Source organism: Camellia sinensis, chromosome 2, assembly GCF_055761805.1.
Source record: "Camellia sinensis isolate YWXY chromosome 2, ASM5576180v1, whole genome shotgun sequence".
NCBI classification, from domain to species: Eukaryota; Viridiplantae; Streptophyta; class Magnoliopsida; order Ericales; family Theaceae; genus Camellia; species Camellia sinensis.
The window spans coordinates 167,868,470-167,896,271 of record NC_138962.1 but is presented as its reverse complement, the minus strand read 5'-3'; the positions used below and the strand labels follow the sequence as shown (position 1 = coordinate 167,896,271).

Below are 27,802 nucleotides of genomic sequence, written 5' to 3'. Positions count from 1 at the left end.
ATTAAACCTAATTTCTTTCCAATTACATGATATTAAACCTAATTATTCCTTGAATCATTGCAAGAAAATCGGGAGTTTGCGGCGTTTTTAAAACGCCGCAATAGGCCAGAAAAATGCCGCAAAAAGAAAATACGACGTTTATAAAATTCGTCGATGATACAGCCGTCGCTGTATCTTCGTGACGTTTTAAAAACGCCACTAAAGACCTTTAACGATGCTTTTTAAAACGCCTTTAATTCTCTTAACAGCTGTTAACTATGCACGTTAGAGGAGTTATCTCTGACGTAATCATGATGACATTTTGCGACGTTTTTAAGAAAAACGCCACAGTTTCTGTCATTTTAAAAAAATAAAAAAATAAAAATCATAATTAATGATCTGTTTACTTTTGTTCAAACCAAACCTATATTATCCATCACCAATCTCAAAATATATACATGGATGAGCATTAATTTTTCAATTTTTCATAAAAAAATAAAATAAAAAATAAAACTCTGTAAAACGCAATCTCCAAATTCTCTGAAAATAACTTCATCCACAGCTCTCTTCAGCTTCATCAAGTCATCCATCATCTTCACCAAAATGATGATTATATACCTGAATCATCCAATTCCATTAACACAACTTCAATAAACTTGAATGATTGGAAAATCTACGTACTCTTGCATACCATGTCAAGAAGGCTAGAAAGATAAAAAATTATGAAATTTCCAAGTGCATGTAGAATGAAAACTTTTTTATTTACACATTGTATTCACAATATGCAATATAGATTGTGCACAAAATAAATAAAATAAAATAAAATAAAAACAGAAGAAAAGATGAGAGCTGCAATAACCCTTGAAATGCAATTCAAACTATATGGTAAATTGATTTGTAAGTAGGTATAATACAGAATGATCATCATCATTGAGCACTTGATATATGATGGAACTACGCAATGAGGACTGAGAAATTGCAAAGGGAAATACAAGTAAAAACTACGAAGAGATTTAATTACCTAAAAATAGTCTTCTTGGCCTTTTCAAATAACAGTCTTCTAGCAGGAACTCTTATCTACTGCATGACCTCTGTGTCATTCCTTAAATCAATCTCACACACTACTTTTCATTCTCCCAAAACCATTGAATCGATAGGAAACCTCTCTAAGAACCTGGGAAAAACACAGTATGCTAAATATAATAGAAGGTTGGGATTAAACCAAGTTATAGAGGGATACACATTCAAAACAGTAATCATTATATTTTTGTGACACATTCTATATTTTAATTCAATAATAGAATGAGTGAAGAAACGACACAGCCACAGGTTGGGCTACCCACCATCTCAATATAATCATTGACCCAACTATGGATCAAAAGATAAAAAATTACGTCGATGGTTGTATGTAGTGTTGTTGAAGGCAAGATTGTGGTGATTCTGAAGCCTGAGGACTCGTTCCTGGAAAGCACTGAACCCTTCCCATTTGTAGCCGGATTTTTATATCCTTATAAGGAGATAGGTTGTTGAGTGACCAACCAAGGCCTGAAAATTAGTGTTTCAGTGTAGGCAAGATTGGAAATGGAATATGTGATGATGAACAAAGGGAAAATGATTTCGTTGAATTCGTGGAATAGGTTTTAGACACCAGATGAGAAGGCTAGGGCTGAGACATTGTGGTTACAATGACAATCTAGAGGTGATGTTTGGGGAGATTTTTTATTTACACAAATTTCAATTCTCAGTTTATACACTCGAAATTTTTCACCCTTTGTCTGAAAACCTAGTACCAAACGAAAACTCATGATTAGATATGAACTACTGAACCAATAGAAATGTGGTGTGTACTAACGTCGTTGATCATTTTGCTTGATCTTATGTGTCAACAAAAAGAGAATGATGTTTGAAAATAGAATGATTTATTTCCCCGAAATATCCTTTGTACTGGTAAAAAAATTTAAAAATTTTAAAAAAATTATTAACAAATCCAAACTAAACATCTATATACAGAGGATTATGGCAAAGCATTCAACTTGCTCTAAGAACTCATATATGTTCTTAAAATATATGTTTTCTCAATCATTGTAATATTAACATTCTAACTCTATCAGTCTAATCACTCAACAAACAGAAATGATGACACTATCAAACTATCAGAAAGTACAGAGATAGGGAACTTCTGGGGTTTCCAAATCAATTTTTAAATACCAAACACTGCATAAATTTGATAAGCCTTGAAAATCAATTTATACACAGAAAAGCAAAGGAAGCAATAGTTGCAACCAAGACTAGAATATAGCACCTGCTGTTACCACAATTGAAAAGCTCGAAAGCCTCTTGAAGATTTGGTAATTGAGAAGCAATAACTGCACCATCCCTTAACTGGAGCGTTTCATGAGGTATGCTACTATACATCCTAATATAGCACCTGCTGTTACCTGCAACAATTTCGATGAAGAAAAAAAAACAGTTTTCATACGGACATGAAGAAATTCTTAGAGGATTTTCATTTTTGTAAAAAGAAGAAAAATTCAGCCACGGACACAATAAATAATGATCATCATAATTATTCTTTTGTATGCAAACCACTATTATCAAGTGTATAATCTAACGATATAATCTAACTGCACTCACTCAAAAAAGAGTGTTCTTATCCCAACAGATTAATTTTGTTTGGTTTGTTTTTCTTGTTTTCAGAATAAAACAATAATAAAAAGTTTGAAAACATCCATCGTTTCCTTCATTTGTGCGAAAACAGCTTTCGAAAATTTAAAAACTATTTTTTAGTGTTTCTTTACTAAAAACAAGTTTTCTATATTTTTCGAAATATGAAAACAGAAAAATGAAAATGATGCCAAACAGATTTAAAGTTTATTCCATAGAAAATGTACTAGTAGAATTGCAATATTTTCTCTCATGCATACAACAAATTTCAAAAGTACCACCAAGAATACATAAACTGGTACATCCCACTGATATTGCAAATGCACGAGTGTCTCTACTTACAGAAAATAAATGAAAGGCAGCATGGAAAAATACCCAATGACGAACTTTATAATGAAGATGCTGAGAATACTAGTCAGGGTGCTAACCGATCAATTTTCCATACTCTTTTTCCGTCAATCATTTCAGGGGAATATCATATCCTGTCAAAGGAATGAAATTGTATATTACTAGTGGTATTCACCATCATGTACAGAAACAATAGTTACCTGAATCAAATAAAAAACTTACAAAGAAATGGTTGATTATGCAAAATGTGCTTATATATTTTGTTTGTAACATCTTTCCAACACCAAACATCATTTGCAATTAACACGCATTAAAATATGATCTGAAAATGAATGAAAAGATAAACTTAAATAATGGGACAGAATAAGGAACTTTTCAAGCTAGATTCCAAAATGCTAAATTTCATCAAAAAGTGTGTGAAAACCAAATAGGCTAAATTCCTGTCTATCCTGAGCTTGTACAACTTCGAAGGCAGCACAAATTCGTGCCCAATCATATGCAATCATAGGTCACAAATCATGAGCTTCAGGAGGAAAGTCCTCACTTCTCTCTCTCCTCCCCTGCTTCTTGTTTTCTCACTCTTGAATCTCAAATAAAAGAAAATTGAAGTACCAAGAAACCCGGAGGTCCTGTGCCACTACCACCATTGCTGCCATCAACTCCAGCTACACCGGCAAAACCACATAAATTAACCAACACTTTCTAATATACACAAATAAATATATGTATCTATAAATATATATGTGGGGTGTATTTGCAAAGCATGACTGTAATATCGGAAAAATTCTTCAATTTGGCCCTCAGAATATGGTTGGTTTTATAGTCTTCATCACATCAACAATCAAAATCTCTCTTTGAAGCATGGATTTAAAGATTAGAAGAGGTATTGTCAAAAGAATTAACATGACATGATATGCATTAGAGTATGAACCATTTTTTCTCCCAGATGAAGAATGTGGCTCATACATCATAACTTTTTCAAGTAAATGAATAAACTACTCATCTTTGTGATATCATATGTTTCATAAATTGGCAAATGAGGGTATGATGTCAATACGGCTTCATTAATTCATAGACAATTTTAAAATTATAGTTTTTTTTAACAATTCTCTAGTTTGAATACTTTTAGTTACTCATAATATTGGAAGGTATGCACATAAAAGTAGTAATACTTTGACCGTAAAGGATGATATTCTCCTGCTTTGCGCCATAGCTTTCCTCAAGACATTTATATACAGCCTCAATATCTGCGTAGGTATTCTGCTCACTTGGCTGCAATACAGGGAAGGTATGAGCTGTAGATGACACTTTTAGGCACTACAAGTCGCACCATATAACTTAATTAACAAGAAACTGTTATGTAGAAAAAAAATTCAATTGTCACACACCTTCCTGGAAGACTGTCCGTACCCGGAATAGTCATACCTGCACAAAGTTAAATGCTTAAATAAACTTCTTTATATCAGCAGATGTATATGACTAAAATTAGCAAATCTTTCATATGCAATAAGAAATCCCAACCATCAGTTAATCAAACATTCACATTTATTAGTCCTTTTATGTAACGCCCTCAAAAATATACCCATTATATATATCATTAACATGCATTATCTAAAGAAAACACTTTAATAATTCATTATAATATCCATCAGAGTCTTACTAAACAAAAGCATTACATGTAACATCAAAGTAAATGCCCTACTGGCTTACATCTTTCCAAGCCAACACTTGGACACAAAGTATGAGTTCTAACTCAAATATAAATAAAGCCCTAGGCTTGAGTGTTTACATGTACTAACAATAAAAAAAAACAAATAACTAAAAATAGTCTTCAAAATCCAAGTCCTTCCAAGCTAAGTCCTTGGAGGTAGCTTATCACCTGAACCTGAAAATGATGTTCCCATAAAGGGTGAGCCACAGCCCAGTAGAAATATACTAAACCACATATAAGCAATGAATAAAGCAATAGCATTCAACAGATGGTTAACCAAGATAATTAATAACTTCATTTTACAGTCTCATGACACTATTGTCTAAGACACGTTTTACTTTCCAATTTTATCAACATGGCTCAGAACCTGACCAAACTTACAACAGTGAATTACATATATCATATTCACATCCTTCCAATATCAACAAACAAATGAGACTCAAGCTCAAATCAAAACACTTCATACTTCCAGATTAATACACATTTCAGTGCTGTATCAATAAAACACTTCTATACAAATAAGCACACATAAAAGTGATGCTAATGGAGTCCATCCCCTATCTCCTCCCAAACAAAATCCGGTTTAGAGGTCCATCCCCTATCTTCCCCTAAACCGTGGAGTACATCCCATATCTCCTCCCACACAAAACAATGTATGCAAATGCAATGCTCAATCAATACACGTATTTTCTGTATCAATGCAATAGTCAAAATTAATGACTTAACCAATGTGATTAGTTTCAGTTATTCCTAATCCACATGCAATGTCTACAACAATCACGACTATCCTCCACCGATAGCCCAAAACAGTTATTTCTAAACTGAAAATAACTATGTCAACAATTCAATAGACAAATGATTCAAATTATCCAATTACGCCATTTAATCAATGAATTCCCCAATTCCATGAATTTAACCATCTTTTCCCAATTCCATGAATTAATTATACAAATTAATTTAATAATACAAAAGTATCCCCAACATATCAAAATACCAAAGCTTAGAACAAAACCTATAAAATGGAGTAGGAAATCCCTACCTCGAAGAAAACAACCCAAGTGGTGAAGACAGAGATGAGTGCCCAAATACCAATGTGCTCCAAATCGCCAAATGTTCAGATTAAATGAAAGCCCTCGACTCCCTCTATATTTTTAATAAAGCAACTAGGGTAGAAACACCCTCTAAATAGATCAAATCTAAGAAAGAAGGTGAGTAGGGAGAGAGAGAAGTCGGACCTAGGGTTTGGAATCAAAAGAAGATGAAAAAGACTGATCAAAACCCGCTGCTGTGTATATAAACTGGACAGGCTCGCTCGAGCGACGACTTGGTCGCTCGAGCGACCAGACACAGAGAAGCTACGCTCGAGCCAAGGAAGCCTTGCTCGAGCCAACAACCCAAAAGCTCGCTCGAGCGAAAGAAAACTCGATCGAGCGAAGAACTCAAACCCTCAGGTCTGTAACCAGACACACGCTCGAGCGAAGGAACTATCGCTCAAGCGAAGAACGAACTAACTCGCTCGAGCGAAGAAAAGCTCGCTCGAGCCAAGAATGCACAGCTACAGGTCCAAATCAGACGCAACCTCTCGCTCGAGCTACCAAACCCCGGCTCGAGCGAAGAACCAAAAATAACAGCTCGCTCGAGCGAAGATCCAAAATTCTGGACAGCAACACTTGGTTTCTAAACCCAACCAACCTGAAATAAACTTGCCCAACACATCCTATAGGTCCAAATGAGAAAATAAGGGACAACAACAACAATTATACAATGACAGAATCTACGGAACCTAAGTCCGGATACAATAATCAAATGGGAGAAGACCGGGGTCGCTATAACCTCCCCCCCTTCAAAGAATTTCGTCCCCGAAATTAAGCATAAGTTTTTGAAAACAGATTCTTTTTTTTTTTACAATTCATTAGTAAACATCTTGACCCAAAACTGGTCATTTCATCTCTTTATCAAGAGGCATCTCACATTAAACATATAACACAACATATATCTCAACCTGTATCATTATTATGCATTATTCCTTTCAATGTTAACAATTTCCATATCATATTCAATCGCATGATATATACAACCCATTCAACAATGTACTCAACAGATGCAATATTACACTAAACTTCTATAATGAAGCAAGTTTCATGATACACCCATTTACCAATACAAACTCAATGTTTTACAGCTTAAGACATATATAAAGCTCTTAAGTTCAACAATATAACAGAATCTAATTATAAGATTACAAATCAACAAACATGTCCGGATATTTCTGGCGGACTTCCAACTCACGTTCCCAAGTGGCTTCCTCCACTCCGTGGTGTTTCCACAAAACTTTGACCAAAGGGATGGTTTTGCCTCGCAAAACTTGATCCCGCCTATCCATGACCCGAACCGGTCTCTCCTCATACGAAACATCCTCATCAACCACTAAATCAGTCCAATCCAACACATGTGATGGATCCGGCTCATACTTCCGAAGCATACTCACATGAAACACGTCATGTACTCTGGACAACTGCGGTGGTAAAGCTAAACGATAAGCAGCCTCGCCAATCCTCTCAAGGATCTCAAACGGACCAATGAACTGAGGGGACAACTTCCCGCTCTTCCCAAATCTCATCAAACCCCGTCTAGGTGATATCTTCAGAAAGACATGATCACCCACCTCAAACACCAAAGATCTCCTCCTACGGTCGGCATAAGATTTCTGACGACTCTGTGCTGTAACAAGTCTCTTATGGATAAGCTCAACTTTCTCCGTTGTTTCCCTCACCAACTCCGGACCCAACAGAGGTGCATCACCCACCTCGGCCCAACAAACAGGAGATCTACACGGTCGGCCATACAAGGCCTCAAATGGTGCCATACCGATACTAGACTGAAAGCTGTTGTTGTAGGCAAACTCCACCAACGGCAAGTGCCTCTCCCACGACCCACTAAAGTCTAGAACACAACCCCGCAGCATATCCTCAAGGATCTGAATAGTACGCTTGGACTGCCCGTCAGTCTGAGGATGGTAAGCCGTGCTAAAGGTCAACTTAGTGCCTAAGGCACTCTGCAAACTCTGCCACAACCTGGCAGTAAAACGAGGATCTCTATCTGAGACAATCGTCACTGGAACCCCGTGTAACCTCACTATGTCCTGAATGTACAAGTTGGCAAGATGATCTACCGAATCTCTCACGCGCATAGGAATGAAGTGCGCCGACTTAGTCAACCGGTCTACAACCACCCAAATAGCATCACTACCCCGCTGAGTCCTCGGAAGACCCATAACGAAGTCCATAGTGATGTGTTCCCACTTCCACTCGGCAATAGGCAAGGGTTGCAACAAACCCGCTGGCCTCTGATGTTCGGCCTTCACTTGCTGACAAGTAAGGCACTTAGATACGAAAGCTGCCACATCTCTCTTCATACCCCGTCACCAGAACTGGCGACCCAAATCCCGATACATCTTAGTGCCTCCCGGATGCACCGCAAGGCGTGAATGATGAAAATCTCGGAGTACCTCCTCACGACAAGACTCCGGCACAAATAGACGGTCTCGGTATCTCACACTGAGGTCGGGACACACTGCCAAACCCTTCTCAACCTTCCCACCAGAAATCTTCTCACGGAGGGTTTCTACCTCAAGGTCACCCCTCTGAGCCACTAACACTCGAGTCACGAGTGTAGGCTGTACAACAACAGAAAACAAGGCCGCAGCCTCTACGGATTCGCCCAGAAGTAAGTCAAACTCCCCAAGTGTACCCAACATCTCCCATTCTCGGATGGCTATACTAGCTATGACACCAACTGGTTTTCTGCTAAGGGCATCGGCCACCACATTGGCCTTTCCCGGATGATAATGCAACTCAAAGTCATAATCCTCTATAAATTCCATCCACCTCCTCTGCCTCAAGTTCAAATCTTTCTGTGTAAACAAATATTTCAGACTCTTATGATCCGAGAACACCTCGAACCTCTCACCATAAAGATAATGCCTCCAAATCTTCAAGGCAAATATCACAGCTGCTAACTCTAGATCATGCGTAGGGTAATTCTGCTCGTGAATTTTCAACTGACGTGAGCCATAGGTAACTACTTTCCCTTCTTGCATTAACACACAACCCAGACCCTCTCGTGAGGCATCACAATAGACTGCATAACCCAACCCTCTCTCTGGAATAATCAATACTGGAGCGGTGGTCAGTCTAACTTTTAACTCCTGGAACGACTTTTCACAAGTCTCACCCCATACAAATTTGACTCCCTTCCGAGTCAGTCTAGTCAACGGTGATGCTAACCTGGAGAAATCTTTCACAAACCGACGGTAATACCCAGCTAATCCCAGAAAACTGCGGATCTCAAACACACTCTTAGGCTGTGCCCAATCCTGCACTACCTCAACCTTGGATGCATCAACAGACACCCCTTCCCCGGATACCACGTGGCCTAAGAATTTGACTTCCCTCAGCCAGAACTCACACTTCCCAAACTTGGCATACAGCCTATGGGCTCTAAGTAACTCAAGCACCACTCTCAAGTGTTCCTCGTGCTCCTCCTCAGAAGGTGAATAGATAAGGATATCATCCACAAAAACGACTACAAACCGATCCAAGAATTTCCAGAAGATCCGGTTCATCAAATCCGTAAAAACTGCCGGTGCATTGGTGAGCCCAAATGGCATCACCAGAAACTCATAGTGGCCATACCGTGTACGGAATGCCGTCCTCGGAATATCCTCCTCCCTGACCCTCAACTGGTGGTAACCCGATCTCAAGTCTATTTTAGAGAAACAACGGGAACCCTTCAACTGGTCAAACAGATCATCTATACGAGGCATAGGGTACTTATTCTTAACCGTAGCCCGATTCAATTTCCGGTAATCTATACAAAGTCTCAAAGCACCACCTTTCTTTTTAACAAAGAGGGCCGGTGCTCCCCACGGCGAAACACTAGGACGTATAAAGCCCTTATCTAGCAACTCCTGGAGCTGAATCTTCAACTCAACTAACTCGGCTGGGGCAAAACGATAAGGTGCCATAGAAATCGGCGCCGTGCCGGGCACTAGGTCAATAGAGAACTCAATCTCTCGATGCGGTGGCAAACCAACAAGATCCTCGGGAAAGACGTCCGAGTACTCACAAACCACCCTTGGCAACACAATCTGAGACTCATCATCCTCACTAATCGAAAGGTTAGCAAGTAGACCACTAAGCTCACTCCGTCCTCGCGGAACATACCCCGGTGGCAACACATTACCCACCCGGTCCCCCAGAAAATGAAAATACTCTTCGCTCACGGTACAACAAGTGACCCTCTGGCGGTAGCAATCAATAACTGCCCGGTATGACGATAACCAGTCCATACCCAAAATAACATCGAAACCTCTCATAGGCATAACTACAAAGGAAAATGGGATTCTATGGTAATCAACCTCTATATCACAACCCCTAACACCGTGTTTCAAAATCAATTCACCCCCAAGAGGTGACACTACACAAATAGGAGATGCTAACTGTGCTAACTCCAACTCCAAAACAGATGCAAATGCAGCAGACACAAAGGAATGAGATGCACCCGTATCAATCAAAACATTAGCAACCGAGTTGCAAAACAAGAAGGTACCTCTCACAACTGATGGTGCCGGTACAAGATCCTGCGCGGTAACAGCGTACACGCGCCCAGACGACCTCTGATCAACCTGCTCACCCCTAGGAGCATAAGATTGCTGCACTGACTGGGACGATGAAGCCCCCTGATTAGCCCTCGAGGCCTGACCCGACTGAGCTGGTTGCTGACCCTGAATCTGCCTCAAACCAGATGCACCAGGTGTGCCACCCAACTGCGGGCAATACCTCCTCATATGCCCTGGCAGACCACATTGATAACACGAGAGTGGCTGGCCTCTACCCTGACTCTGGCTCTGAGATCGAGCCGAAGATGATGCTGCTCTCTGCACTCCTCCCCTCTGAGGACAAACTGGAGACTTGTGGCCCAGCTGGCCACACTTGAAACAGGTAATGTCTCCCTGACTGCCTTTTCCCGAACTGGCACTCGGTACAGGAAAAGTCGATCTAGAAAAGCTACCCTGAGACTGTTGAGGACTAAAACCCTTCTGTCTCCTACCATCACTCTGACCATCCTGACTCCTTTTGGAGCCCTTCTGTCCTTCCTCCTCCTCCTGCATCATAATTTCCATGTGGGCTGCAGCATCAACCATACGCCCATAATCCCGAATCATAGTTCCCCAAACTCTCAATTTGAGGCCACGCCTCAACTTCTTCTCAAGCTCAATACAACGGCGTTCCTCAGACGCCACCAACTCAGGTGCAAACCTGGACAAACTAGTAAATGCAGCCTCAAACTCGGCCACTGAAGAACTCGACTGGTTAAGCTGACAAAACCGGTCTCTCAGCTTCTCCCTGACTGCTGGAGATAAGAACTTCTCCTGGAAAGCATTCACAAAAGCCTCCCATGTACCTCCTATACGAACCTTAGTAAACTTCCACCACTGACCCGCATCCCCCTTCAACTGGAAAGATGCCAAGGTCACTTTCAACCCCTTGTCTTCGATGCCAAGCATCTCAAACGTCTTCGTTGTCTGTTCGAGCCATTCATCTGCCTTAAGCGGCTCTTTAGGATCACCCACAAATTCATCCGAGTTAGACCGGAAGAACTCCCTCTTCAGAAAGGAGGGCCCTGCATCCGCAACAACAACCTGAGCTTGATTCTCAGCTCTGAGAATGCCTACTGACTCCCTGAATGCCCCTGCTATCTCTCGGGCTAGAGCGCCCATAGCCTGCTGGCCTACTGGCTCGGCCACATTGGCCTGGCCAATTCCCTCCTGAACTGCCGGAATCTCCTCTGGCACAGGCACCTCCTGCCTACCCGGCCTACCACGCCTACCGCGTCCTCGTCCTCGTCCTGACATCCTAATAAACGAAACAAAGACATTAGCACATTAATAAATGTGCTGAAGCTAAACACTCACGTCCTAATGCATTGGACAACAATAATTCATTCCACGTAAGCACATAATCACATAAGCACCTACGAATTTCATTCCCGGATAATGATAGTCCCAATGCGTTACTATAGTTCCGGTTGGAAGCAGCAGTGATCAAGTGCCTTTCCAACAAGACTACTAGAAACTCAAGGGTCCAATCAACATCCCAGAAACTACATTCCATACCCACATAATCACATAAACATGTTATCACATAAGCATATAACGTTACACTAAGTCTCTATCAAACGAGACGAACCCATTGTGATACTAATCACTTCCCACGTACCCAAAGTATTCAAACCCGGTACGCTCTGATACCAAGTTGTAACGCCCTCAAAAATATACCCATTATATATATCATTAACATGCATTATCTAAAGAAAACACTTTAATAATTCATTATAATATCCATCAGAGTCTTACTAAACAAAAGCATTACATGTAACATCAAAGTAAATGCCCTACTGGCTTACATCTTTCCAAGCCAACACTTGGACACAAAGTATGAGTTCTAACTCAAATATAAATAAAGCCCTAGGCTTGAGTGTTTACATGTACTAACAATAAAAAAAACAAATAACTAAAAATAGTCTTCAAAATCCAAGTCCTTCCAAGCTAAGTCCTTGGAGGTAGATTATCACCTGAACCTGAAAATGATGTTCCCATAAAGGGTGAGCCACAGCCCAGTAGAAATATACTAAACCACATATAAGCAATGAATAAAGCAATAGCATTCAACAGATGGTTAACCAAGATAATTAATTACTTCATTTTACAGTCTCATGACACTATTGTCTAAGACACGTTTTACTTTCCAATTTTATCAACATGGCTCAGAACCTGACCAAACTTACAACAGTGAATTACATATATCATATTCACATCCTTCCAATATCAACAAACAAATGAGACTCAAGCTCAAATCAAAACACTTCATGCTTCCAGATTGATACACATTTTAGTGTTGTATCAATAAAACACTTCTATATAAATAAGCACACATAAAAGTGATGCTAATGGAGTCCATCCCCTATCTCCTCCCAAACAAAATCCGGTTTAGAGGTCCATCCCCTATCTTCCCCTAAACCGTGGAGTACATCCCCTATCTCCTCCCACACAAAACAATGTATGCAAATGCAATGCTCAATCAATACACGTATTTTCTGTATCAATGCAATAGTCAAAATTAATGACTTAACCAATGTGATTAGTTTCAGTTATTCCTAATCCACATGCAATGTCTACAACAATCACGACTATCCTCCACCGATAGCCCAAAACAGTTATTTCTAAACTGAAAATAACTATGTCAACAATTCAATAGACAAATGATTCAAATTATCCAATTACGCCATTTAATCAATGAATTCCCCAATTCCATGAATTTAACCATCTTTTCCCAATTCCATGAATTAATTATAAAAATTAATTTAATAATACAACTAGGATTTTTCCCAAAATTTACCAAAGTATCCCCAACATATCAAAATACCAAAGCTTAGAACAAAACCTATAAAATGGAGTAGGAAATCCCTACCTCGAAGAAAACAACCCAAGTGGTGAAGACAGAGATGAGTGCCCAAATACCAATGTGCTCCAAATCGCCAAATGTTCAGATTAAATGAAAGCCCTCGACTCCCTCTATGTTTTTAATAAAGCAACTAGGGTAGAAACACCCTCTAAATAGATCAAATCTAAGAAAGAAGGTGAGTAGGGAGAGAGAGAAGTCGGACCTAGGGTTTGGAATCAAAAGAAGATGAAAAAGACTGATCAAAACCCGCTGCTGTGTATATAAACTGGACAGGCTCGCTCGAGCGACGACTTGGTCGCTCGAGCGACTAGACACAGAGAAGCTACGCTCGAGCCAAGGAAGCCTTGCTCGAGCCAACAACCCAAAAGCTCGCTCGAGCGAAAGAAAACTCGATCGAGCGAAGAACTCAAACCCTCAGGTCTGTAACCAGACACACGCTCGAGCGAAGGAACTATCGCTCGAGCGAAGAACGAACTAACTCGCTCGAGCGAAGAAAAGCTCGCTCGAGCCAAGAATGCACAGCTACAGGTCCAAATCAGACGCAACCTCTCGCTCGAGCTACCAAACCCCGGCTCGAGCGAAGAACCAAAAATAACAGCTCGCTCGAGCGACAAACTCCTCGCTCGAGCGAAGATCCAAAATTCTGGACAGCAACACTTGGTTTCTAAACCCAACCAACCTGAAATAAACCTGCCCAACACATCCTATAGGTCCAAATGAGAAAATAAGAGACAACAACAACAATTATACAATGACAGAATCTACGGAACCTAAGTCCGGATACAATAATCAAATGGGAGAAGACCGGGGTCGCTATAACCTCCCCCCCTTCAAAGAATTTCGTCCCTGAAATTAGGCATAAGTTTTTGAAAATAGATTCTTTTTTTTTTTACAATTCATTAGTAAACATCTTGACCCAAAACTGGTCATTTCATCTCTTTATCAAGAGGCATCTCACATTAAACATATAACACAACATATATCTCAACCTGTATCATTATTATGCATTATTCCTTTCAATGTTAACAATTTCCATATCATATTCAATCGCATGATATATACAACCCATTCAACAATGTACTCAACAGATGCAATATTACACTAAACTTCTATAATGAAGCAAGTTTCAAGATACACCCATTTACCAATACAAACTCAATGTTTTACAGCTTAAGACATATATAAAGCTCTTAAGTTCAACAATATAACAGAATCTAATTATAAGATTACAAATCAACAAACATGTCCAGATATTTCTGGCGGACTTCCAACTCACGTTCCCAAGTGGCTTCCTCCACTCCGTGGTGTTTCCACAAAACGTTGACCAAAGGGATGGTTTTGCCTCGTAAAACTTGATCCCGCCTATCCATGACCCGAACCGGTCTCTCCTCATACGAAACATCCTCATCAACCACTAAATCAGTCCAATCCAACACATGTGATGGATCCGGCTCATACTTCCGAAGCATACTCACATGAAATACATCATGTACTCCGGACAACTGCGGTGGTAAAGCTAAACGATAAGCAGCCTCGCCAATCCTCTCAAGGATCTCAAACGGACCAATGAACCGAGGGGACAACTTCCCGCTCTTCCCAAATCTCATCAAACCCCGTCTAGGTGATATCTTCAGAAAGACATGATCACCCACCTCAAACACCAAAGATCTCCTCCTACGGTCGGCATAAGATTTCTGACGACTCTGTGCTGTAACAAGCCTCTTACGGATAAGCTCAACTTTCTCCGTTGTTTCCCTCACCAACTCCGGACCCAACAGAGGTGCATCACCCACCTCGGCCCAACAAACAGGAGATCTACACGGTCGGCCATACAAGGCCTCAAATGGTGCCATACCGATACTAGACTGAAAGCTGTTGTTGTAGGCAAACTCCACCAACGGCAAGTGCCTCTCCCACGACCCACTAAAGTCTAGAACACAACCCCGCAGCATATCCTCAAGGATCTGAATAGTACGCTCGGACTGCCCGTCAGTCTAAGGATGGTAAGCCGTGCTAAAGGTCAACTTAGTGCCTAAGGCACTCTTCAAACTCTGCCACAACCTGGCAGTAAAACGAGGATCTCTATCTGAGACGATCGTCACTGGAACCCCGTGTAACCTCACTATGTCCCGAATGTACAAGTCGGCAAGATGATCTACCGAATCTCTCACGCGCATAGGAATGAAGTGCGCCGACTTAGTCAACCGGTCTACAACCACCCAAATAGCATCACTACCCCGCTGAGTCCTCGGAAGACCCATAACGAAGTCCATAGTGACGTGTTCCCACTTCCACTCGGCAATAGGCAAGGGTTGCAACAAACCCGCTGGCCTCTGATGTTCGGCCTTCACTTGTTGACAAGTAAGGCACTTAGATACGAAAGCTGCCACATCTCTCTTCATACCCCGCCACCAGAACTGGCGACCCAAATCCCGATACATCTTAGTGCCTCCCGGATGCACCGCAAGGCGTGAATGATGAAAATCTCGGAGTACCTCCTCTCGACAAGACTCCGGCACAAACAGACGGTCTCGGTATCTCACACTGAGGTCGGGACACACTGCCAAACCCTTCTCAACCTTCCCACCAGAAATCTTCTCACGGAGGGTTTATACCTCAAGGTCACCCCTCTGAGCCTCTAACACTCGAGTCACGAGTGTAGGCTATACAACAACAGAAAACAAGGCCGCAACCTCTACGGATTCGCCCAGAAGTAAGTCAAACTCCCCAAGTGTACCCAACATCTCCCATTCTCGAATGGCTATACTAGCTATGACACCAACAGGTTTTCTGCTAAGGGCATCGGCCACCACATTGGCCTTTCCCGGATGATAATGCAACTCAAAGTCATAATCCTCTATAAATTCCATCCACCTCCTCTGCCTCAAGTTCAAATCTTTCTGTGTAAACAAATATTTCAGACTCTTATGATCCGAGAACACCTCGAACCTCTCACCATAAAGATAATGCCTCCAAATCTTCAAGGCAAATATCACAGCTGCTAACTCTAGATCATGCGTAGGGTAATTCTGCTCGTGAATTTTCAACTGACGTGAGCCATAGGCAACTACTTTCCCTTCTTGCATTAACACACAGCCCAGACCCTCTCGTGAGGCATCACAATAGACTGCATAACCCAACCCTCTCTCTGGAATAATCAATACTGGAGCGGTGGTCAGTCTAACTTTTAACTCCTGGAACGACTTTTCACAAGTCTCACCCCATACAAATTTGACTCCCTTCCGAGTCAGTCTAGTCAACGGTGACGCTAACCTGGAGAAATCTTTCACAAACCAACGGTAATACCCAGCTAATCCCAGAAAACTGCGGATCTCAAACACACTCTTAGGCTGTGCCCAATCCTGCACTGCCTCAACCTTGGATGCATCAACAGACACCCCTTCCCCGGATACCACGTGGCCTAAGAATTTGACTTCCCTCAGCCAGAACTCACACTTCCCAAACTTGGCATACAGCCTATGGGCTCTAAGTAACTCAAGCACCACTCTCAAGTGTTCCTCGTGCTACTCCTCAGAAGGCGAATAGATAAGGATATCATCCACAAAAACGACTACAAACCGATCCAAGAATTTCCAGAAGATCCGGTTCATCAAATCCATAAAAACTGCCGGTGCATTGGTGAGCCCAAATGGCATCACCAGAAACTCATAGTGGCCATACCGTGTACGGAATGCCGTCCTCGGAATATCCTCCTCCCTGACCCTCAACTGGTGGTAACCCGATCTCAAGTCTATCTTAGAGAAACAACGGGAACCCTTCAACTGGTCAAACAGATCATCTATACGAGGCATAGGGTACTTATTCTTAACCGTAGCCCGATTCAATTTCCGGTAATCTATACAAAGTCGCAAAGCACCACCTTTCTTTTTAACAAAGAGGGCCGGTGCTCCCCACGGCGAAACACTAGGACGTATAAAGCCCTTATCTAGCAACTCCTAGAGCTAAATCTTCAACTCAACTAACTCGGCTGGGGCAAAACGATAAGGTGCCATAGAAATCGGCGCCGTGCCGGGCACTAGGTCAATAGAGAACTCAATCTCTCGATGTGGTGGCAAACCAACAAGATCCTCGGGAAAGACGTCCGAGTACTCACAAACCACCCTTGGCAACACAATCTGATACTCATCATCCTCACTAATCGAAAGGTTAGCAAGTAGACCACTAAGCTCACTCCGTCCTCGCGGAACATACCCCGGTGGCAACACATTACCCACCCGGTCCCCCAGAAAATGAAAATACTCTTCGCTCACGGTACAACAAGTGACCCTCTGGCGGTAGCAATCAATAACTGCCCGGTATGACGATAACCAGTCCATACCCAAAATAACATCGAAACCTCTCATAGGCATAACTACAAAGGAAAATGGGATTCTATGGTAATCAACCTCTATATCACAACCCCTAACACCGTGTTTCAAAATCAATTCACCCCCAAGAGGTGACACTACACAAATAGGAGATGCTAACTGTGCTAACTCCAACTCCAAAACAGATGCAAATGCAGCAGACACAAAGGAATGAGATGCACCCGTATCAATCAAAACATTAGCAACCGAGTTGCAAAACAAGAAGGTACCTCTCACAACTGATGGTGCCGGTACAAGATCCTGCGCGGTAACAGCGTACACGCGCCCAGACGACCTCTGGTCAACCTGCTCACCCCTAGGAGCATAAGATTGCTGCACTGACTGGGACGATGAAGCCCCCTGATTGGCCCTCGAGGCCTGACCCGACTGAGCTGGCTGCTGACCCTGAATCTGCCTCAAACCAGATGCACCAGGTGTGCCACCCAACTGCGGGCAATACCTCCTCATATGCCCTGGCTGACCACATTGATAACACGAGAGTGGTTGGCCTCTACCCTGACTCTGGCTCTGAGATCGAGCCGAAGATGATGCTGCTCTCTGCACTCCTCCCCTCTGAGGACAAACTGGAGACTTGTGGCCCAGCTGGCCACACTTGAAACAGGTAATGTCTCCCTGACTGCCTTTTCCCGAACTGGCACTCGGCACAGGAAAAGTCAATCTAGAAAAGCTACCCTAAGACTGCTGAGGACTAAAACCCTTCCGTCTCCTACCATCACTCTGACCATCCTGACTCCTTTTGGAGCCCTTCTGTCCTTCCTCCTCCTCCTGCATCATAATTTCCATGTGGGCTGCAGCATCAACCATACGCCCATAATCCCGAATCATAGTTCCCCCAACTCTCAATTTGAGGCCACGCCTCAACTTCTTCTCAAACTCAATACAACGGCGTTCCTCAGACGCCACCATCTCAGGTGCAAACCTGGACAAACTAGTAAATGCAGCCTCAAACTCGGCCACTGAAGAACTCGACTGGTTAAGCTGACAAAACCGATCTCTCAGCTTCTCCCTGACTGCTGGAGATAAGAACTTCTCCTGGAAAGCATTCACAAAAGCCTCCCATGTACCTCCTATACGACCCTTAGTAAACTTCCACCACTAACCCGCATCCCCCTTCAACTGGAAAGATGCCAAGGTCACTTTCAACCCCTCGTCTTCGATGCCAAGCATCTCAAACGTCTTCGTTGTCTGTTCGAGCCATTCATCTGCCTTAAGCGGCTCTTTAGGATCACCCACAAATTCATCCGAGTTAGACCGGAAGAACTCCCTCTTCAGAAAGGAGGGCCCTGCATCCGCAACAACAACCTGAGCTTGATTCTCAGCTCTGAGAATGCCTACTGACTCCCTGAATGCCCCTGCTATCTCTTGGGCTAGAGCGCCCATAGCCTGCTGGCCTACTGGCTCGGCCACATTGGCCTGGCCAATTCCCTCCTGAACTGCCGGAATCTCCTCTGGCACAGGCACCTCCTGCCTACCCGGCCTACCACGCCTACCGCGTCCTCGTCCTCGTCCTGACATCCTAATAAACGAAACAAAGACATTAGCACATTAATAAATGTGCTGAAGCTAAACACTCACGTCCTAATGCATTGGACAACAATAATTCATTCCACGTAAGCACATAATCATATAAGCACCTACGAATTTCATTCCCGGATAATGATAGTCCCAATGCGTTACTATAGTTCCGGTTGGAAGCAGCAGTGATCAAGTGCCTTTCCAACAAGACTACTAGAAACTCAAGGGTCCAATCAACATCCCAGAAACTACATTCCATACCCACATAATCACATAAACATGTTATCACATAAGCATATAACGTTACACTAAGTCTCTATCAAACGAGACGAACCCATTGTGATACTAATCACTTCCCACGTACCCAAAGTATTCAAACCCGGTACGCTCTGATACCAAGTTGTAACGCCCTCAAAAATATACCCATTATATATATCATTAACATGCATTATCTAAAGAAAACACTTTAATAATTCATTATAATATCCATCAGAGTCTTACTAAACAAAAGCATTACATGTAACATCAAAGTAAATGCCCTACTGGCTTACATCTTTCCAAGCCAACACTTGGACACAAAGTATGAGTTCTAACTCAAATATAAATAAAGCCCTAGGCTTGAGTGTTTACATGTACTAACAATAAAAAAAACAAATAACTAAAAATAGTCTTCAAAATCCAAGTCCTTCCAAGCTAAGTCCTTGGAGGTAGATTATCACCGAACCTGAAAATGATGTTCCCATAAAGGGTGAGCCACAGCCCAGTAGAAATATACTAAACCACATATAAGCAATGAATAAAGCAATAGCATTCAACAGATGGTTAACCAAGATAATTAATTACTTCATTTTACAGTCTCATGACACTATTGTCTAAGACACGTTTTACTTTCCAATTTTATCAACATGGCTCAGAACCTGACCAAACTTACAACAGTGAATTACATATATCATATTCACATCCTTCCAATATCAACAAACAAATGAGACTCAAGCTCAAATCAAAACACTTCATACTTCCAGATTGATACACATTTTAGTGCTGTATCAATAAAACACTTCTATATAAATAAGCACACATAAAAGTGATGCTAATGGAGTCCATCCCCTATCTCCTCCCAAACAAAATCCGGTTTAGAGGTCCATCCCCTATCTTCCCCTAAACCGTGGAGTACATCCCCTATCTCCTCCCACACAAAACAATGTATGCAAATGCAATGCTCAATCAATACACGTATTTTCTATATCAATGCAATAGTCAAAATTAATGACTTAACCAATGTGATTAGTTTCAGTTATTCCTAATCCACATGCAATGTCTACAACAATCACGACTATCCTCCACCGATAGCCCAAAACAGTTATTTCTAAACTGAAAATAACTATGTCAACAATTCAATAGACAAATGATTCAAATTATCCAATTACGCCATTTAATCAATGAATTTCCCAATTCCATGAATTTAACCATCTTTTCCCAATTCCATGAATTAATTATACAAATTAATTTAATAATACAACTAGGGTTTTTCTCAAAATTTACCAAAGTATCCCCAACATATCAAAATACCAAAGCTTAGAACAAAACCTATAAAATGGAGTAGGAAATCCCTACCTCGAAGAAAACAACCCAAGTGGTGAAGACAGAGATGAGTGCCCAAATACCAATGTGCTCCAAATCGCCAAATGTTCAGATTAAATGAAAGCCCTCGACTCCCTCTATATTTTTAATAAAGCAACTAGGGTAGAAACACCCTCTAAATAGATCAAATCTAAGAAAGAAGGTGAGTAGGGAGAGAGAGAAGTCGAACCTAGGGTTTGGAATCAAAAGAAGATGAAAAAGACTGATCAAAACCCGCTGCTGTGTATATAAACTGGACAGGCTCGCTCGAGCGACGACTTGGTCGCTCGAGCGACTACACACAGAGAAGCTACGCTCGAGCCAAGGAAGCCTTGCTCGAGCCAACAACCCAAAAGCTCGCTCAAGCGAAAGAAAACTCGATCGAGCGAAGAACTCAAACCCTCAGGTCTGTAACCAGACACACGCTCGAGCGAAGGAACTATCGCTCGAGCGAAGAACGAACTAACTCGCTCGAGCGAAGAAAAGCTCGCTCGAGCCAAGAATGCACAGCTACAGGTCCAAATCAGACGCAACCTCTCGCTCGAGCTACCAAACCCCGGCTCGAGCGAAGAACCAAAAATAACAGCTCGCTCGAGCGACAAACTCCTCGCTCGAGCGAAGATCCAAAATTCTGGACAGCAACACTTGGTTTCTAAACCCAACCAACCTGAAATAAACCTACCCAACACATCCTATAGGTCCAAATGAGAAAATAAGGGACAACAACAACAATTATACAATGACAGAATCTACGGAACCTAAGTCCGGATACAATAATCAAATGGGAGAAGACCGGGGTCGCTATATTTTAACATATAAGGCTTTGTCTCAACAAAGAAATCCCAAGCATTAAAGGTATCCCTTAAACAAAGATTAATTCCTTTTCGATAATCATGCAATCCAAAAAAAAAAATAAAAGAACAACAAAAATCTGTAGGAAAAGGTCATCATAACAATCCACCAAATCAGGTATTAAACTTAAGAAAACCCAATATATAAAGAAAATATACCAAAGCATCGATTTTTATTATTTGATGAGCATAACCCTCTACCAAACCCAATAAAATAAATAGTTTAATTAACAAAATTACAAGAAATCCCAAGAACACTCAATTGATTTCGTTGCTCATAGAAAAAGAAAAAAAAAATCAGATTAAAACAGAAGCACCAATAGAATCGAAATCACCATCAAAAGACAGAGTAGCAGAAAGAGAATCGGAGTCGAAAAGCAAAATAAAAAGATAGAGGAAGCGTGTACCGATCTGGAAGATTGATTCAAAACTAGAAAATCGAAAATCTGATTCCGGATTCTCTCTCTCTCTCTTGAAGCGATTGAGAGAGTGTGAATTACGCTTTTATAGCTTGAAGGAGTAGCCATGACAAGTCTCAAGGGGCTCTAAAACCCTAGAGCTCCAATCAAACCCTAGATCGGCAATGCAGTGGCGACTCCATCGTCATCGTCCTCCTTATCATTCACGCTCTCCTCTGAACTGTCCTCACCATCATCTTCTCTATTACTCCTGTGAATCAACCTATCTCCTCTCTTGCTCCGACTCGACCGATCTCGGTCCCCGTCGCTGTCTCGATCTTGATGATCTCGAATTAGATCTGAACAAGTAATGGAAATCGAACCTGGTGAATCTCTCAAGGAGAATGAGGAGAGACAGAGAAAACCCTAGATCTAGATCTTGGACGGTGAGAGAAAACGAGAAGAGAAAGAAATGAAGACTGAAGGAGACAGAGCTCTGTTATAAAGTGGAAGTGTGTTTAACGCGTGTCTTTTAATTTAACTTTAGGTCTTTCACAGCGTTTTTCAAAAAACGTTGTCTAAGAAACGTGGTTATAGGCAATTTTTGTTGTAGTGAATTCAATTATTTCATGAATTTCTTGCAAGAATTAGGCTTAGATTTCGTATCTACAATCTTCCCATGTTGAATTTCTAAAGTCTCCTTACAATTTCTAGGAAAAAGGAATCCTCTTCTTCAAAGAAATTGAGCCATCTCCCTCTTTCTCTCTCTCCCACAGTGTTTCGTCTCTCTCTCTCTCTCACGGTGTTCTCTCGCCCTCTCAGACTCTCGGTGCTCTCAGAATCTATCTAATTCTCCCAGAATTCTTTCCGCACCTCACCTCTCTTTTCTTTTGATTTCAATTCTCCAGCAAAATAAAAGTAAAGGAATAAAGCTTTCTTTCTCTTGCAACTTTCTAGAATATACTCCAACCCTATCCATTACTCATATTTAATTATTTAGGATTAGTCTATTTACTAATTATGTTTTAGGTTAATTAATCACCACTTAATCCTAGTTAATTGTTATTCACACTTGATTTAGGTAATTCAATTAAATCTAATTAAGTCTTAATTTAATCATTCTTAACTTTACTAATCTAAGTCAAATTTTTAATTAAGCTCAAGATTCTATATATCAAACAGATTCAATTAAGCTCATCACTTATGGCTTCTTAATTCATTTCAGTTTTTAATTTCTGATTCAAACAGATAAAATTGAATTTATCCTATTAAACCTTTATCTATCATTCAAATGACTCAAATTAGATTAACATGCCTATTATCTCTTAATTTAATTAATCACTTGTTAATCTTACTTAATTAATTATATATAATTCTCATATTAATTAATCTATTGAATCCCAATTAAGTCTTAGTTTATTTTAACTTTAATTAAATTTAATTAAGTTCCCACAAGCTTTACACATTAGGCTAACAAAAATGTTAGAGATTCCAAAAACTCAACCAAAAATTCTACTAAATGTTTCATATGGATGTGGAACCCACATGGAATAGAATTTCTAGCATTACTCTTAGACCAAACTTATTAAACTTCTCACTTATGGTTTTTGAATTAGATAATCACTCAACTTTTGATTTAAAGCAGATCCTCCATTCTAATTTAATTCTTTTCATCAACTCACTAATCTTGATTCAGTTTAATTAATCAGTTTAAATTTTTAAATTTTCATTATCTATTTAATTCCAATTAAATTAAATTAGACTCGTCTAATTTCTGTTAACTTGATTAATTTTTCAACAATTTCTACAAAATATTCTAAATATCAAATTAAGCTACTAAGCTCTTCAATTAGAGTTTCTAAGATGTTCTAATAGACCCAATTTCTAATTTGAAGTTACCATCCAGCTCAATTTTATCCATTAAATTTTAATACACATACTTTCCTATAAATTGAAGTCTTATAATTTTAATCACGTATAATTCTTTTAAGCTATTTGCCATTATGTTTGTATTTAAACATTCCATCACATTAATTCATATTTCCATTTCCAAATATTATTTAGTCAAATAATTCTCATTTATTTGTTTTTATTATATAATGTTTTATTCGATGTGTCATTTATTTGTTTTGACATGATGAAATATTTCGTGGCCAAAACAATTAAAATAAAATATTATTTAATTCTAATGACGGAATTGATGTTATATAGGACAAAAAATGCAACATTTAGAGATAAAAATTGTCGCCAAAAATGAAAAATAGGCGACAAAATGATTTTTCGTCACAGCTACTTTCAGCGATAACGTATAGGTGACGAACGTGGTGAAAAAATTATTTCGTTGCAAATCACTTTGGTAATGAAAATATTATTGAAAATTATTTCTTGCCGAAAGAGCACAAAAAGAGGCCAAAAGAGGCCTAAGAGGGGGAGGTCGACCCCAAACACCAAAACAACCTTAATGAAGAATTTTAAGCATGAAAATACAAGATTTTTTTCAGTTATACACAAAACTTAAATCAACATGCAAGACAGGTCAGAAGCCAAAGCAAGATTGGGGAAACTAAAGTAAAGTAGTTACCCTTGAAGAACCCTTGATGAATAGCAAATGCAGCCCTCTTCTTTTGATCAAAATTAGCCCAAAAGCTCAAGAACAAACCCTCCAAGCCCCTAAAGGTCAGAGTTAGGTGTGATGGTGTGTGTGTTAGTGCAAAACTAAGGTAAAAATACACTTTTAGGCCACAAAACACACACAAGGAAGGAGAGAGAGGGAAATATATAGAGAGAGAGAGGATATATATATATATATATTAGAATATATGTATAAGCTCTGTGTCTTTTTTGTTTTTTGCTAACCTCCAACAATGGAAGAGGAGAGGTCCTTATATAGGCAAAGGAAATGGTTCTAAGCTTCTCACAGAAACTAAGTAAAAAGGGGCAAAGGGGACAAGGAGGTCAAGGCTTCTTGAGGAAGCTAGGACAGCTGGCTAAGCTTCTTGAGGAAGTTTTGACAAAGGCTCAAGCTTCCTCAAGAAGCTTTGACCAAAAGGGGCAAAAAGGGAAAAACAACCACATGTATGCCCCGGGGGAGGTTTAGTGCATTCCAGCTGGCACAGCTGGTATGCACCATGCCTGAAAAAGGTAAAAAAGTGCTACCGGCCAGAAAAGGAGGTCATCGGCCAAATAGATGGCCGGCCGGTCAAACTGAGTGCCGACCGGCCAATGGTATAATTCACCAATGGCCGGTAGCCTCAAAACATGGCCGGTGGCCTCAAACCAAGGCCGGTGGGTGTTAGGGGTAGCTAAAAAGCTACTTTCTTCCCTCAGAAGCAAAAACACAAGTGTTTGGTGCAAAACCAAACATAGAACAGTCGAGTTGAGAGATCCTGAGGCAAGGCGCGTAGCCGAGACCTCCGGGAACTCAAAATGAAACACAAACATGAGTAATCACCGAGTGTTCGAGCGGTGACGTCCAAGTCTTGAGGACGGTCAAAAATGGGGTGTCTACAGTTATTATGTGAAAATATGTGGTTTTGAATTTCTACCTATTTGATTATCTGCTTTGGAAATTAAATTGAAGGGCTTAACGGCCACCGAAACCAAAATTGATTGCGCCATTGTGATTGGCATAATTTTTAGAGCCTACGGTGAAGTTTAATTGAAAATTGATTCAGATCAAATTAAATTGATTTAATTAGTGAATTAGTGCTCTATTATTTGATATTGTAATAATATCACAAGAGGGACTTTTATATGAGCACTACACACACACTCAATTCCTTTTTCTTACTCATTGGAGCTGAATTGCTCTAAGGAAAAGGGGAGGGTCGGCTAGAGAGAGAGAGAGGGAGAAGGAAATTGGGGTTTTGGTCTTGAAATTTAGTGATTTCAAAGATTATTCAAGAATTTGCTAGTGATTGGAATAAATTGAGCCTCTAGGTAAGCAATTGACTCTTAAATTCATGAGTGTAATGTGTAATCTTGTGTGTTTAAATTTGATGAATGGTCAAGAACAAGAATTGAAATGAAATTAAGTTGACCATGTTGAATTGAGGGTCCATATTAGCATGCATGTATGTAGTTGCTTTGAATTTGCATATTTGAGTACCAAATGCATGATCTATGTGAGTTTTTAGTTGAAGATCATGTTCTTGACCACCTTTTCATCATATAAGTTGAGAATCAGAAGAATATACCACATGCATGTGCAAATTATAAGGGTGTAAATGTTGAATGCATGAAATTGTTATATTGGTAGTGAGTTTGGTGGGAAATGAGCCATGCATGTGTTTGATTCATGATATTGAGCTCCATGATGATGTGTTTTAGTGTTTATACCATGTTAGTACAAGAATATATGAGGTTGGAGCCATAAAATGTGAGAAATGTTGGTTTAAATGTTGAGAGGGAGCTCAAGAACACATTTTGGATTTTCCAGAATTTTGAGGTCTGCTCGAGCAGGAGAACCTACGCTCAAGCGTAAATTACGTGCTCCCAGTACTTTTTGTAGACTTGGTGTCTGCTCGAGCGGGAATTTCACGCTCGAGCGTGGAGCTTTGAAGACAGGTCTTCCGCTCGAGCTTCCTATTTCACGCTCGAGCTTATTTTTCATACAACCAGTATTTTTGCAGGCCTTAAGGGTCTACTCGAGCGGGGTATTCCACGCTCGAGCGGGGACCCTATTTTCTAAAATTTTATTTTCGCATCCTGTGTTTTGTTTTCCGTTCTTTTTCACTTGCAAGCACTCTTAGGCATGTGTTAAACATTGTGAATGAGTTAAAGAGATAAGAATAAAGCCTAAAGAGGAAAATGTGAATTTTGAACGGATTGAATTGTACTGACCCTTTTGTGTTCATGGAATGTGTGGGGTCGAGCTCTAGGGAAAATCCATAAACCGATCACTGTGAGTAATATCTTATTAAGATATTTGAAATATACTGTTGTCCAATTGTTTACTTATATGTAAGTTTTGTAACTTTATTAATCTGAATGGAGGACAACGATTGATATGAATGATTGGGCCGAAGGCCGATTGATATGAATGATTGGGCCGAAGGCCGATTAATACGAATGATTGGGCCAAAGGCCGATTGATACGAATGATTGGGCCAAAGGGCGATTGACAAGAATGATTAGGCCAAAGGCCGATTGACATGATTGGTTGGGCCGAAGGCGATTGACATGAATAATTGGGCCAAAGGCCGATTGACATAAATGTTTGGGCCAAGGGCCGATAGATATAAATGATTGGGCCAAAGGCCGATAGATATAAACGATTGGGCCAAAGGCCGTTTACTGTAACTGTTTCAATGATTGCTTATGTATCTTCCTCATTTGATATTATTCACTGGGCATTCGCTCACACTCATTTATGTACATGTAGGTGAGCCAAGGGACGTCCAAAACCAGCCCCGGTGAAATTGTGAGAAACAGTCGAAGTCTTGAGGAGTCAACCCAAACGACTCACGCACGAGACTGTCTTCGCTTTTGTCCTTGTTTATAGTTTTTGTTATGTTGGCGAAAGCATTGGACTACTTTTGTATATAAGTCTTGGGTTCGACTGACTTAATCTTGTATGATCCTGTATGCACATTGTTCTGTGTTAGTATATATATATTTTGATGTGAGTTATTAACACATAAATGTTTAGAATGTGATGGTGTGCATATAAGCACAGCTCTATGGACAAAGTTTTAAATTTGCTTCCGATTGGCCCCCTTTACTCTGATGAGTTTTGTTTTATTGGATTGAGGCCGTAGGTAATCTCGTGATTACTGGCCGGTTATGGCCTTAACCCATAGGG

The 27,802-nt window shown here is 40.6% G+C and overlaps 1 non-coding gene across 1 annotated transcript; it reads right to left on the bottom strand.

Moving 5' to 3' along the window:
• Nucleotides 1–386: 386 nt before the first annotated feature.
• On the bottom strand, nucleotides 387–22,614 carry LOC114305021 (uncharacterized). The gene is made up of 8 exons (XR_014362003.1): nucleotides 22,009–22,614; nucleotides 4,380–4,416; nucleotides 4,164–4,263; nucleotides 3,214–3,313; nucleotides 3,019–3,125; nucleotides 2,282–2,417; nucleotides 1,001–1,153; nucleotides 387–597 (listed from the first exon to the last, which is right to left on the bottom strand). It is a non-coding gene; the product is annotated as an uncharacterized LOC114305021 (transcript).
• Between the last annotated feature and the right edge of the window lie 5,188 nt (nucleotides 22,615–27,802).